The sequence below is a fragment of the Dermacentor silvarum genome, chromosome 3 (assembly GCF_013339745.2).
Source record: "Dermacentor silvarum isolate Dsil-2018 chromosome 3, BIME_Dsil_1.4, whole genome shotgun sequence".
Classification (NCBI taxonomy): Eukaryota; Metazoa; Arthropoda; class Arachnida; order Ixodida; family Ixodidae; genus Dermacentor; species Dermacentor silvarum.
Window position 1 is genome coordinate 210,655,755 of NC_051156.1, and position 14,663 is coordinate 210,670,417.

Below are 14,663 nucleotides of genomic sequence, written 5' to 3' on the forward strand. Positions count from 1 at the left end.
GTGGTTAGCACGAAAACCCCCGATTTCTTTACCAATAGCGATAACCAATCCGGAAAGAAATCGCATGCGTGCGCAAAGCATATATGACATCAAAGACGTGGCGAGCTACGCCACGCCCACGTGGTCGTCTTCGCAGAAACTAACGCATTATACACTTGATATTATCATGTGCATATCGAAATCAATCTTCCTACTAGCGCTACCAACCAAACACTGGATACAAGTTTAAAAAAAACACACACACAGACAGAAGATCCCGAGGCACTGATCAGTTACCCGAGGAATGCGTTTATGGTACAGTCACTTGGTACACGCATAGCTTAAGCGCCAATAAGTGTGGGCTTCGTCATTGTCATTTGTGCACACTCTCATTATTATCCCTTATCACAGCCTTCCTCAGTGGGCATGTCGCACGGCCACTAACGAATCAGGAACAAACAATCAGCAAATGCTTCAGAAGTGGTGGAGGCGCTGGGTACATATGTACTACAGTCACGAGCAAATTAAAGTCTATATAGAACACGGATGAAATGAAAAATTGTTGTTTCTTCGCAGCCTAGGCATGCAGGCTGATATCAAGTGGTACAGGCTAGGTGCGCCTGTTCCCTCAATGTAAAGCATTAAGATGATTCCACATTGCAAGGCTTTGCTGGAAGAAATTTACATTTCTTGCTGCCGCCGTGGTCTCCGACTTTTTCTCGCGACTGTACAACGTAGTACACACTGTTAAGGTCGACAGCATATTAGTATTTCGGAACAGTTTACGACTTAGGACGCCAAGGCCTGGGCGATAATTATTTGTCAATACAGGTCTGCCTATCGCGTCAACAACCACTGTTAAGGTCACCCGCTGCTCAGTGGATATGTGGCGTTGTGCTGCTGAGCTCGAGGTCACGGGTGCGATCTAGACGGGGGCGAAATGAAAAAAAAAAAAAAAAAAAAAAAAGCGCTCGTGCACTTAAATTTTGGCACGCATTAAAAAAGAAAAAAAAAACAAGTGGTCACAAATTAATCCCCACTAAGGCGTGCCTCATAATCAAAATCGTGGTTCCGGCACGTAAAGCGCCAGAATTTAGTTTTGATTATTCTCTCAAACTATACGCTGGTTTGAATACCAAGTGGGTGCTCTCATGTAAGAGTGGATCATACTGTAGTGCCGTGAGCAAAAAGAGCAGACATCTCCTCCCTCAGCATTTTTTAAACCAGAACTGAGCATCACTTGACGGAAGAGTCGCCGTTCATTACAGTCTAAAGCACATGGCGGTATAAGAGTTAACAAACAGGGACAAGGTGCCTCAAAAAGGCTGTCCTATACGTTTCGATATAGCTCCTGTAGGCCCGCCTTTCTGAGACACGTTATCCCTGTTTGTAAACTTTTATACCGCAGTGTGCTACTCCATCTGTGGGCCCCCTTCTTGATCTTAGTTGAAAGCGTAGTCATTTGCGTGAACATGCAAAAGGAGAAATGTAGGTGTGTAGTCTGGCACTTTCTTTCTTTTTTCTTTTCTTTTTTTTTTTTCTTGCACGCGGGGTTACGTATCGTACGTATACAAATGCACTACGATGAAAAAGGGGCGTTTGAAGGAGTACGCTGTCAAAACAGAAGGACTCGAAAACGAGGCAACGCCGCGGAGGCGTGCGCTGCGAGAAATCTGCACGAGAAACGTCGTCGAAAGCGGCTGTGCAAACGCGTCTGCCGTCGCCCCGAACGGCGTTCTCTCTCGTTTATTTATTTTTGTCTCCTCTGCGCCCCGACACGCTTCAAAAGTGTGTCACCGCGATGCGGACGTACGCGGGTTAAACAAAAAATACACTAAGCAGGCTAGGGCAGAAGCGCCATGGGCGTACGTACATACAGACGTCTTCTGAGGCGAATGCGAAAAAAAAAAAAAACGTAGAGAGAAAAACAAGAAAGAAATAGAAAAACGAACCTGCGTAGACGATAGGGGCAGAGGAGAGAGGTACGTGTCATGAAAAAAAAAAAAAAAATGCGCGAGACCCTTCCACCGCGAGAGTTTTCTGTCAGGAAGAACCAGGTAAGCGGAACAGCGCAGAGCGCCGTTCTGAGGTGTTCCACTCTGAGGTCTGTCGGAGGTGTTCCATTTTTTTTTTTTCTTTTTTCTGTACTTTTTTGTTTTAAAGTAGGTGCAATCTATTTATATATAGATATATTCCAAGGCCAAGTAGGGTTATCACCGAAAGCGTTTCTATTACTTTTTTTTTTTCCTCGACGACAACATGCCTCAAGTAAGCCATTACGTGAAACCATCGTTAAGGAGTGCATCAGAAATATTCCATTCACTCCCTCTCTCAATATCTCCGTCCCTAATGCTTTCGAAAGGCGGCGCTATCAGAACCACGTCGAGCGGAATGCTTTTTCACGCGCAGATCGGCGCACAACCTTTCGTGATAGTTAGAAGCACGACAGTTCTAAAGCCGGTCGTGGTTAAAAGAGAAAGAGAGAGAAGAGAGACTGGGAAATTGAGAAGATAGAGAGAGGAGCGTTCTAAGCTCGGCCGCGTCACACCTGCCACACAGCTGTTGCAAAGTTCCCGCGATGGGATACGATTCCTGCTAATGAGACGTTGGCAAGCTGCTTCAAAAGCTTGCGCTAAGGAGGCGGGCACATCCTTACAGCTCTGCGTGTACGTAGTCAAGAAACGCTGAACAAACGGTGAACGTTTCGGAGAGGTCGCTAAAAGAAAACCTCTCCGAAACTTAAGGAGAAATTATATATATATACTCTCAGTATTGTACGAGGGCAGGCTTTCGTGCGCGCGATATAGACCCTTCGACGTGTGCCCCCCAAGGAGGGTGTTTTTTTTTTTTTTTTTTTTTTTTTTTTAAGCCTCCTTGGTGCCGCCACGGTTGTTGAACATGAGCATTTCCTTTAAAAACAATGTCGTTAAAGCGACAGTCTATTGTCTTACCGCTCACTTTTTGTTGACTTTAAAAAAAAAATAATGCAAAAAGACGCTCCGTTGTGATGCAACGGACCGTCATCCGTGGGTTTTTGCAATGATTGATTACGATGACCTCCGCGGTGTCTACACATACGGTACAAGGCACGTTCTACGGCCGAACATGAGAGCGCGTGTTCGATTTGGTGTCGCGGTGGCCTCTTTCGGTTGTAGGCAAAATGCAAAAGTACTCGCGTCCTATATGTCTATGCAACAAGGGGTACCATCAGACGTGTCGCCTTCGGCCTCGGCCTGTGTTCTTAGATGCGGTTCCAGAACAAATAAGAAAGAAAGAAAAAGAAAGGAAGAAACGTTGAAGACATGTTTTCGCGCAACGATTAGAGGCATACCATGCATTTATATCGCGCGCGTGTCCGCGGCGGTTAATCTATAGTATACAACAAGTGCAGAGTCAGAAATCAGGAGCGCGACGTGCATATTAATGAAGAGGCGAAGAGCAAGGATGTATATACAGACTTGCATTCACGTCGTTGCCCAAACCCACGTCTTCGGGTTATCGCTGCTGTGAGGCTCGGTTACGTGCGTTCCCGAGTGATTTTTTTTTTTTTTTTGCATATAGCATTCCGGCACGGCTATATAGTTATTACTATACACGACTACATTCGAGTGGTCACGTCGACGGACTACGCGGGGGAAAAAATAGAAAGAACTTGGAGTTGTGCCATACAGAAGGCGTCTAACCATGTATCGTTCTACAGCACGGAGCAGTATTGATTACGTTCACCGCGAGCTCGAGGTTGTTACGCACGCTATATTCTTAGTTTCTTTTCCTTCAAAGCTTGTTAAGCATTTATAGGGACCAGGTGCAATTAATGCGGCTAATACAGAAGTCCATGAGGTAAGTTTATGCGGGAAAGTCGATCGTTTTCCTTCGTTTCACCGGAAATTCGCGAGCCACCTGTGTTAATCGGCTGCGAGAAACACTAAGTGGAACTTGAAGCAGCAACGGTATAGCTTAGTGGCTACAGCGTTGCGCTGCTAAGCTCGAGGTAGCGGGTTCGGACGAGCGCTCCTTTAGCGTTAAGTCCCTTCAAGAGATATGCAAGACCAACTATATCTGAACAGTCAGTTCTTCTCAATGCGAGAAGGTTAAGTGGCTTAGTATCTAGATAATGCACGAATGAATTGTGTTTCCGATACCAAAACTTGGTGAGTCTTGCTGTTTTTCTCAGCTTATATTCACGGACACTCTCTTTTTTCTTTCTGCCACAGATTTCTCGAATGTAGGCTCAAGATCGATGTCGGCTGTAGATTCGAAATGATAATGTATCCTATTTTGCCCGAACGGTTCGTGCAACTGTCAAACTTAAGTGCCTTACTTTAACAAACAAAATAACTAAGCTCAAACCGTCTCGCTCTGCAATGTCTGCGTTGAAGGTTATTTCGAGCATGCAGGTTTTCATACGCACGCCTACGCTTGTGCGTATATGAAGACTCGCTATAAACCAGCACCAGACGACGCGTGCCGTCTTGCGCAGGTCGTCTGCTTTCTGACCATATCGACTATTTTGCCCTTCACGAAGCGTCGAAATGCACTGTCAGTGGTGGTTGTTCATGTCGGAAGGGGGAATAAAGAAGATGAAGAAGGGAAGGATTACCGACCGCTTCGTAACTATAATGTAGCCTTTATGTGGGCAACTGAACAACGGCCAGCAGAGAGGAGGAGTTGGAGGGATGAGGGAGCTGGAAGCGAAGATAGAGGGAGGAGGGGTACAAAGGGTATAAAAATATGCATAATTTATACAAAGACGGCGACAATGAAAAAAAAAAGAAAAAGAGAAATGAGCGGTAGCCATCGGAGCATGATATCGCAATAAAAAGTTCACTACCCCAAATTACTGCTCATTGTGCGGTCCGAAGTCTACCGTAATCTTTTGCCACCGTGGGCACACACATGCGCGCCCGTCGCAAACGTGGACGGGTTTTGTATAATTCGCTCATAATCAACGACGCTCCACGACAAGGAAAAAGGGGGAACTCCTGCCACATCTAAAGAGAGAAAAAAACAAACTCCCGTGACGAGAACAAAGCGCGCAGGGGACGTCGTTAACCGCCGAAGCAAAGGAAGAGAAGCGGCACGCGATACTGGGTCTCCGACAGCGCGTATCTAAGAAGTCAGCGCCCGAGATTCGCTTCGCTTCGCCTCAGCTCGGCCGCGACAACGGCTGAAGGTCAGCGCGGAAAGACCTTGGGCCCTAGCGGGGCGTATGCGACGCCCACCGCGTAGCAGCAGCAGAAGCCAAGGAAGCGGCGGCGAAGCCTGGGGCTGCCCGGAAGGCGTGCAGTGTATACGCTACACGCCGGCGCAACAAGGCGCTTTGCTGCCATCGGCGCACCGGCCAGAAGGAGAAGCGGCAGATTTGCGACGGTATGCTCGCACACCGGATCATGCACGTCGAGCTGATTGACTTCGAACACAGCTACAGTACGCGCGAAAGCTTATATATACCACGAGACTACAGGTTCGTTTTCTCGCCGTGGAGGCTGCATTCCGATGGAGGCGGAATGTTTACATACAAATATATACGTAAAGAAAAACAAATACCCCGCTCATGTGCATGCTGTGCTCTGGGTGCAGGTTATAAAAGAAACCCAGGTGGTCGAGGCATAATCCGGAATCCCTTACCTCCACCACCTCCTACTTACTATACGGCTTTCATCATGGTCCGTGAGTAGCTTTGAGACGTTAAACACCGTAACTACACCCCGTCTTCCCCCTATTTCCATTTCAATGTCAGAAGACGTGCTTTTTATAAAGCGTTGCGCAAACGCCGAAGCCCATATATGCTGTAGCCTTAATTCGTAGTGAATAATGAAATAATGAAAACTCATTAGGAATTATTCATAATGGCGCCAAGCATTCCTATAGAAGGGATGGACAAGTTGGTATCTGTTCACACTGAAACAGCGCACACGAAACACGCACTAAACGGATCAAATCAGCCTCGCAGAAATTTGCAAGGCGGAGTAAATTTCACGGAAAACAAAACGCGTCGTCTCGCTGAGAGTAGTACGAAGAAACAAAGGAATCCCATACGAGTTTCTCAGAAAGAAAACTTAGCAGTTGAAGAAATATCTAGAAATCGGGGAATCCAACTCGGAACCAATGCGTTTTTTGGGGCCCCGGTCGATCTACCCCCCCCCCCCCTTTTTTTTTTTTTATTGCGATAGCAATTATATGGACACTTCAACCGGATTTCTGCCGTCGGCGTCGCCGTCGTCGTCGCCGGGAGGTTCCCTATAGATAAAATCTTCGCCGCGTGCCGTATGCCCGAGCGGAAACGTGCGGGGACGCGCGCTATCACGGAGAGCGAACGCACTCAATCTCCCACGCGCAAGCAAGGAAGCGGGAAGCCAGCGCCGGAGGGAGCGGGGGGGGGGGGGGGGGGGGCGCACTTTTACTCTGCCAACAGCCGCGCTCGTCGCTCGCTCGCACTGTCCCTTATCTCCACACGGCTCTGACCTTTATGCGCCGTGCATTCGCCACTCAGTTTCCGTTGAAGCGATAGACCGCACGAACCTTCGCCGCTGCGGCGTACGCGCTTGCTGCCAGAGTTTTCACGGTCGTTGTCTGCAGTCATTCAGTGTTATCTATTCATGTTTGTTTGTGCGCGCTCACACCACGCTTGTTCATTCAGTTAGTAATAGTCGGGCCACATTTTCCAACGCACGCTGCACATGCAATGCTGCCCGGATCGGCAGTGCAGCGCTACAGGTGTGTCCCTTCGCACGCGCTGCCCACGGGAAGCGCTTCTCATCAACACCACCGTTTCACACGCGCCTTCTTGTGGTCATCGAGTCTCTCTTCATGTCGGTCTACTTACGCCGCAGCACACCTGCTTACTTAATCAGCTCATGTTAACTACAATTCATATTGCTACCAAAGCCGCTCACCTTACTTCGTATGACATTGCTGTGTTGCTATCGCATTCATTGCTTCGCCCTTAGGGCGAAACTGTGACATTTTTTATCTTCTTCTTTTCCGCCCTTTTCACGAACTAAATACGAAAGCTCGTCACTGTCGATTCTCGTAGTCTGAGCGCGCTGTTTCAGTATGTGCCTCGACCAACGCTTACCAGGAAATGCTCATGCGCGCCTGCAGCGGTCCAAATTAATCGGATACCCCCAGTAGCGCGCTTCTCGCCACAAAAGTTTCGCTGATAAACCGCAGTCGTCCGGTGGATTACTGTTACAAAATTCTGCACAAGTAGCTTACTTTTTATCGACATGGCCAAGGACCACGTTCCATTCTTAGGCTCAGTTCCACTACATGCGTCAACTACGCCATCGCGGTATCATAATGATGCTATAAAATACTTTTGCGTTATAGCGTGCTTCTCGAAGATAAGGTCTTCTCTGCTCGTTCCACATTGGTTTGGCGTATCTGGGATCTGTCTATCATGTAACCACTTAAAAAAAAAAAAAAAGCTCAACCAAGTGGTCAAAAGCTCAACCAAAAAGCTAAAGACAAGGTCGACGTAATTGGGCGTGAAATACGATACCAATAAGATACGAAATGAGTGACTAACGAGCATGAAAACGAGACAGAATAGAGAGATATGATTTAATTATCGATTCATTTGAACCACCATGTACGTCGACCTTGTCTTCTTTAGCGCCGACACTTGGTTGTCCCTTTCCTTGTCGTTGCTCGAAAAAACTTTGCAAGTTCTCAGGTTTCACGTTGAGGAACGCGTTCATGGCTGTACCTTTGGAACGCTTAACAGGCTAATCCCCATCATTTCATTTAACGCGAGGAAGCCGGAACAGAGCCCGTCAAAAGTGCGCAAACCCCACGCAGTCGCGCTGCTGCGCTCAGCGAAGCAAGCGAGCGGCGCGTGATAGACAGGTCGCGAGACAGCTACCACATGTGCGGCTGCCGAGCTGTAGCAGTATACTACAGGCAACGAAACGAGAGCTGGCGAGAAGTTACGGGGCGCTTGGAGAACGAAGGGAGCAACGAGAGGACGCCGGCCGGCAGTGCAAGATCCGCAGAGCAAGCTCACATCCCACGCACTCGAAACCACGGATCCCGCATGCAACGAAGGCGACGACGTCGACACGGTCTGACAACTTGCTACAGTGCGACGTCGCCTTCACGTTTCCTTTCCTTCTGTTGTTCTCATTTCACTGGCGGCAGTATACGGCGTATAGCGCTCGAAAGCTGAAACCACACGTCGAAAACAATGTAACAAGTGGCGTGTCTCCCGCATGACGCGTATAGACATGCCACGTTAAACCGCTGCGCCCCGTCGCCGAGAGTATACATGCTGCAGCAGAACGCGTGTAGTGCGCGGCGCTTTCGTAATAAGAAAAAACTGTAGTAATGCCGTCACACCATCGTCGACTATACACCGTCTCCGTCTTGCTTCTGTCGTCCTGTAAAGAGGCTCGCGTCACACACACAATTAATTACTTGCTTCGCACAAACACATTGATCCACCTGGTAAACCTTTGAAACAATGCTGGACGTGGCCTGAAATTTGCATAACATCGATACCCACAATGCGTGGGATCTGCAAATGTTTTATGCTATTATGATCAGCGTCGCCGGTGCCAGGTACAGGCGCGGTGTGGAGTCCGAGAATAAAGGCCACAGCCCGCTCGGTTTGCAGACTGATTCTGCAATAATAATCATTGGGCTTTAAAAAGAGTGCCGCGACCACACAAATTTTGTATATAGCGTTTTTTTTAATTATTTTTATAATTAAATATCTGTCGACCCCGCAACGACAGTGCGTTGCCAGAATTGTTCGAAAGCGCAGAAAGTAATTGTGCCCTGTTCATTACGACCAGTTCAGAACACACGTCAAACGCTGCGCGCCTTTATAGAGTATAGGTGGTGTGTTATACAACGGCTTTCAGTAGGGAAAATGCATTCTGTAGAGCGGTCCGCACTCCTGACCTCCCAATTAACAGAATCTGGAAACCTTGGTAGCAACAAAGTATATTCTGTCGAAGCGAGAACTATTTCAGTCGATAGTCCGACGTCTTCTTGGCATCGCGGCTCTATAGAGGTTGATCACTTTTAAATTTTATGGAATTTAAAAATATCGCCGGTTGCAGATAACATAATTCTAGTCTTTCAGCTGGATTGTTCGGAGAGGCGGACATTACTTGCACGAAAATTTGAAACAGATATTCAACTAATTTTTAAAATGCACTAATTACCGTCTTAATTACATTACGGCACATATTGCATTTTACGAATTGTAGCCGGTGAGATTGTCAGGCGTAATCCTTGGAATGAATTTCCAGGATGGCACCAGTTTGGCGATATGAGCCATCAAATTCACCGTAAGAATTAAATGTTGGTCCACTTGTATATACTCTTAATAAAACACTCTTCTATGCATTGAAGCACAAAAGTAACCGGAACACTCGTATTTCATCCCATACTTCGAAAAATATTATCTCGAAACTGGTCTCATGCTGAAAATTCATTTCGAATGGATGCGTCTTGCAAACTCACAGGCTGCAATTTGTAAATTGCGATATTTTCCGTAAAGCAATTAATATATACTTCTTTCTATGGTTTAACGTGCGAAAACCAGTTCTGATTATGAGGCACGCCGTAGTGGAGGGCTCCGGATTAAGTTTGACGACCAGGGTTTCTTTAACGTGCGCTACAACGCAAGCACACGGGCGTTTTTGCATTTCGCCTCCATCGAAATGCGGCCGCCGCGGCCGGGATTCGATCCCGCGATCTCGCGCTCAGCAGCGCAACGCCTTAGCTGACTGAGCCACCACGGAGTATTTAATATATATATATATATATATATATATATATATATATTCTAGTTTATTTTCTAGTTATTATATTCTAGGGTTATTTCTAGTTGTAAAACATAAATACCCCAGAAAGTGGATGGAAAAACGGTTCCGCGGTAGCTCAATGGTGAGAGCATCGCACGCGTAATGCGAAGACGTGGGTTCGTTCCCCACCTGCGGACAGTTGTTTTTTCATCCGTTTTCATTTCCATTAATTTATCATTTCTTTAATTCAATTACTGTGTGCAAGTAATTTCCCCTATGTTGTTCTTGGTGTCAATGTTTGTTGGCTTCTTATAATATGATTAATAAAAATCGGGCCCCTCGGTTCCCTTTCTTCTCGTCATTACATAACGAGGGCTCGAATCCGGCAACATTGATGCCTTCAGGGAGCATATGTGGGTTTATTGACCAGTTGCCATCACCCAAAAAAGATCACGTGCTCGTGACGCCTGCGGCAGAAAGGATGTTCCACATCCGCCCCTAGGTTTGTGGATGATGGCACTGGCTAACACTCCCAGGGTTATTTCTAGTTGTAAAACATAAATACCCCAGAAAGTGGATGGAAAAACGGTTCCGCGGTAGCTCAATGGTGAGAGCATCGCACGCGTAATGCGAAGACGTGGGTTCGTTCCCCACCTGCGGACAGTTGTTTTTTCATCCGTTTTCATTTCCATTAATTTATCATTTCTTTAATTCAATTACTGTGTGCAAGTAATTTCCCCTATGTTGTTCTTGGTGTCAATGTTTGTTGGCTTCTTATAATATGATTAATAAAAATCGGGCCCCTCGGTTCCCTTTCTTCTCGTTCATTACATAACGAGGGCTCGAATCCGGCAACATTGATGCCTTCAGGGAGCATATGTGGGTTTATTGACCAGTTGCCATCACCCAAAAAAGATCACGTGCTCGTGACGCCTGCGGCAGAAAGGATGTTCCACATCCGCCCCTAGGTTTGTGGATGATGGCACTGGCTAACACTCCCAGGGTTATTTCTAGTTGTAAAACATAAATACCCCAGAAAGTGGATGGAAAAACGGTTCCGCGGTAGCTCAATGGTGAGAGCATCGCACGCGTAATGCGAAGACGTGGGTTCGTTCCCCACCTTTTTTACCCGCCGTGGTTGTCAGTGGCTATGGTGTTGGGTGATGAGCACGAGGGTAGTCGCGGTGATCGAATCCCGGCCACGGCGGTCCGCAATTCGATGGGGGCGAAATGCGACAAACACCCGTGATACTTAGATTTAGTTGCACGTTAAAGGGAACCCCAGGTTGGTCAAAATTTCCGGAGTCCCCCACTACGGCGTGCCTCATAATCAGAATGGTTTGGCACGTTAAAACCCATAATCTAATCATTTACCTTTTGTCCTTATTTTCATCTAGGATCAAAATTATGAATGTTCACAGCGCCAGAAAGACAGGTGGAAAACAAAAGAAAGCTTAGATGAGTTTGATTTGGAAAGGAACAACGGCACCAGAGTAACGGGGCTCGCGACGCAGCTGTGCATCTGCTGAAAATAATCCATCCAAGGTCTGCACAGCTGGAGACCGACTATAGCATACATTTATTCTATACGTCCGCGTTACAGGCACACGTACTGCTAGTACACGTGTCTCTCATCATGTTCTGCGTGGCTGCAGGCAGTACTACGTAGTAACACTACTGCCGCCATTGCAGTAAGGCGATAGTAGTGCAGTATTCGCAGTATAACAGTGCGACTTCTTGAACGAGGACAAAACCGCGGAACAGACAAGGAAAGCGCTTGTCCTTGCCGCTTGGTATATATCCATTTGGTATCCGCGTGGATATGTCGACCTGTTCGTGTCTGCGCTCTGCTATGTCATGCATCACTGCTACCTACTGCGAATAAAGTTAGGCTGGCGAACGACTGGCGCAATGGGCTTACTGCATTTATTGAGCGACGGTCATTCGACAAGTACGAAGGCACAAGCGACCAGCATTGGACGCGGCTCGGATATAAGCCGAGCCTCAGTGATAAGACACTGGTATCGCGCCTGTGCACAGCCAAGTTTGCAAAACGTCCTGCGTTGAGCGTCGGCGTAACCGAGCGAACGAGCACAGCGAAGCATGAAACAGCGAACGCGGAGCGCAGCGGGGGATGAAAGACGGCGATAGCGAAGTGAGCGCGAAAAGGAATAGCGGAGAGGAGTATGGCGAAAAGGAGAGGAGGAAAGCAGAGTGCCGAATTAAGAGACGTGCAGCAGACTTGGACTGACACTGGGGCGCATATAAAGCCGAGGTCGATGCCCAAGATGTGTCCATGTGGTAGGTATCCTGAGGTTGATACCAATTTATGAGGCTTTCATCACAGCTAAAAAAAGAAAAAAAAGGAGGCGGACGAAATAAAACAGCCTTTCATATTTGTTGCCATAGAGATCGTTCGTTTTCTTATTATAGAAATAATAACAAAAAAACCTACGAAAGCAGCCTGACGTTCTTCGACAATCAACACGCTCTATTCAACCAATGAATTATAGATATCATTGTACTTTCTACCCACCATCTTTGCAATCATTGCAACACGTTTTTATTCCGTTTAGAGCTGGGATGACGTCTTCAAAAGAATCAACGACACCAACTGGCTTCCAGAAGACAGAGGAGGGCAGTCGACAGGTGGCATGGAGAATAACGATTATTTCACAAGCGTCCGCATACGAAAAGGCGACTGCCACGTAAAGCCAATTGGAGCGACCGTGAAACGTTGTCGCGTTGCAACGACATCAGCCAAGTAGCGAAAAGGTCTCGATTCAGTCGGAAATGTAGTAGCGGACGAGGCTATTTCCCTGGCATACATCGAGCAAAGCGGTGTCCTTAAATAACGCGATCTCCCCGGAGCGACTTACCAGCGAAGAAAACCGCGATATGTTATACACACGACACGTGGGCCTTGTCTATTTTAGTACTCCGTATGACCGATGAAACGGGCGCCCAGTGCGACATTTTCAAATGCTAAAACATACACACGTCAGAGATTTTTTTTTAATGTTTTCTGAATAACAGCTCGCACGTAGCACAAGTGCCCAACATTGTATTTGTCGTCGAACAACGAGGTGTTGCGAGATTACGACGCGCATACTGCACGTCGCCGCCTCGCATATACCTCAGAAGGATGGTTTGCTATAGGCGAGTGGGTATTCCCTTATTGAGGCAAGCAGCGCGGAAAAATAATACGGCCGAATGAAAGCACGAACTGGGCACTGTGTTCGTCTCCTCACTCTGTCGCTCCTTTTTTTTAAATTTTTCTTTCGAGCTGCTTGCTTCAAACAAAGCACAGTTACAGGCACAGTTAATGAAATCACGAGAGAACATTTTATAAAGGTATACAAATGCCACCGACCCAAGCATCTCCGGTAAGTGCGGTTCAGATCGGAGAGTCCAAGTTAGTACGAGGTCCAAAAATCGTCTCAGGCAAATTAAAAAAAAAAAAAAAGAGGTACTGCGGCGCTCGCGAGCAGATTAATTACCTCGAGTAATTAAAACAGAACCGGTATCTCCGAGACATTGTATAAGGCACGAGAGGCCGGACAATAATGAGACGTCATACAATCTCCCTTGCGTCATACGCAAACGCCAGGTGTGGGCTCGAATATTAAACATTTCAGGACACTCTACGTAACACATGGTGTACCTTTCTTCTTTTTTTCCGAAACACTAACAGAATTTATTTGCTTGAAGCATGCTGATGTAAACGCGTGTCTAAGAAAGAAACATGGAGGTCGACATTTCAAATAATCGCACTATCATGCTAGCATGTGTGCAACGGTTTGCCACAGAATCTTTAAAAATCACTTGTGGCAGATAGCATAATTCCATTCCTTGAGCTGGAATATTCAAAGATGCGGACATTACTTGCACGAGAAATAAAAACATATTCAACTCATTAACGAAAATGCACTAATTAACTTCTTAATTGATTACCTTACGGCACATGTTGCAATTTACGAAATGAAGCCGGTGAGTCTGCAAGGCGTATCCACTAAAAATTAATGTTCAGGATGACACCAGTTTCGAGATATCCATTGCCAAAGTGTGCGACGAAATACATGGGCGTTCCAGTTACTTTTGTGCTTCAATGCACGAAAGAGCGTTTCGTTAAAAAGTAAGTGGAACAACAGCGCATTTTTTACCGCGAGTATTATGGCGCATATCTCGAAACCTGTGCCATCCTTAAAATGTGTTTCTAGTGGTTATGCCTTGCAAATTAACTATAGCCGGTTACAATTCGTAAATTAGAATATGTGTCATAAAGTAATTAATCAAGAAGTTAATCAGTGAATTTCTGTCAATTAGTTGATTATGTGTTTCCATTTCTCGTGCAAGTAATGTCCGCCTCTTTGAATAGTGCAACTCAAGGAATTGAATTATGCTATCTGCCACAAATGACATTTTAAAAATTCTGTAGAACTTAAAATTTATCACCCGTAGCATATTTGCAACGACGAAAACGGCGGCTGATTGCTGGTGAAATGAACTGATGCGCGCCGCGCTACTCGGACACGACACCTAACGTATTCTCGCCATCCCCTGAAGTATTTCCACGATAGTTCTTACGGGCGAAACAGCGCGGCGCGACAAGGAATCAACTGGTACTTCATTATCTTATCAAGGCTATAACGGCAGCGGTAATATTACGCAAAACGACATTTTTCTTTACAATGTCTGACAAAGATGATGAAACTAAATACTCGTTCTCCTGCACAGTGCGTTAATAACTGAATTTTTTATTATTATTATTATTTTTTTTTTTTGAGCAGCAAATTTGTACACCGCTCTATAAAACGTCACTTTGCAGCTCGCCTCACCAATTACGTAACGATCGAAACATTTTTCGAGACGATAAGCATGGCTGTCGAACATTTCCCCCTAGAAATTTTTTTTCTTTCTTTTTTT

The 14,663-nt window shown here is 46.3% G+C and overlaps 1 protein-coding gene across 1 annotated transcript in view; it reads right to left on the reverse strand.

The window, feature by feature from the left end:
* LOC119446599 (alpha-mannosidase 2) overlaps window positions 1–14,663 on the reverse strand; it is a 105,673-nt gene that overhangs the window by 89,575 nt on the left and 1,435 nt on the right. The window lies entirely within an intron of this gene.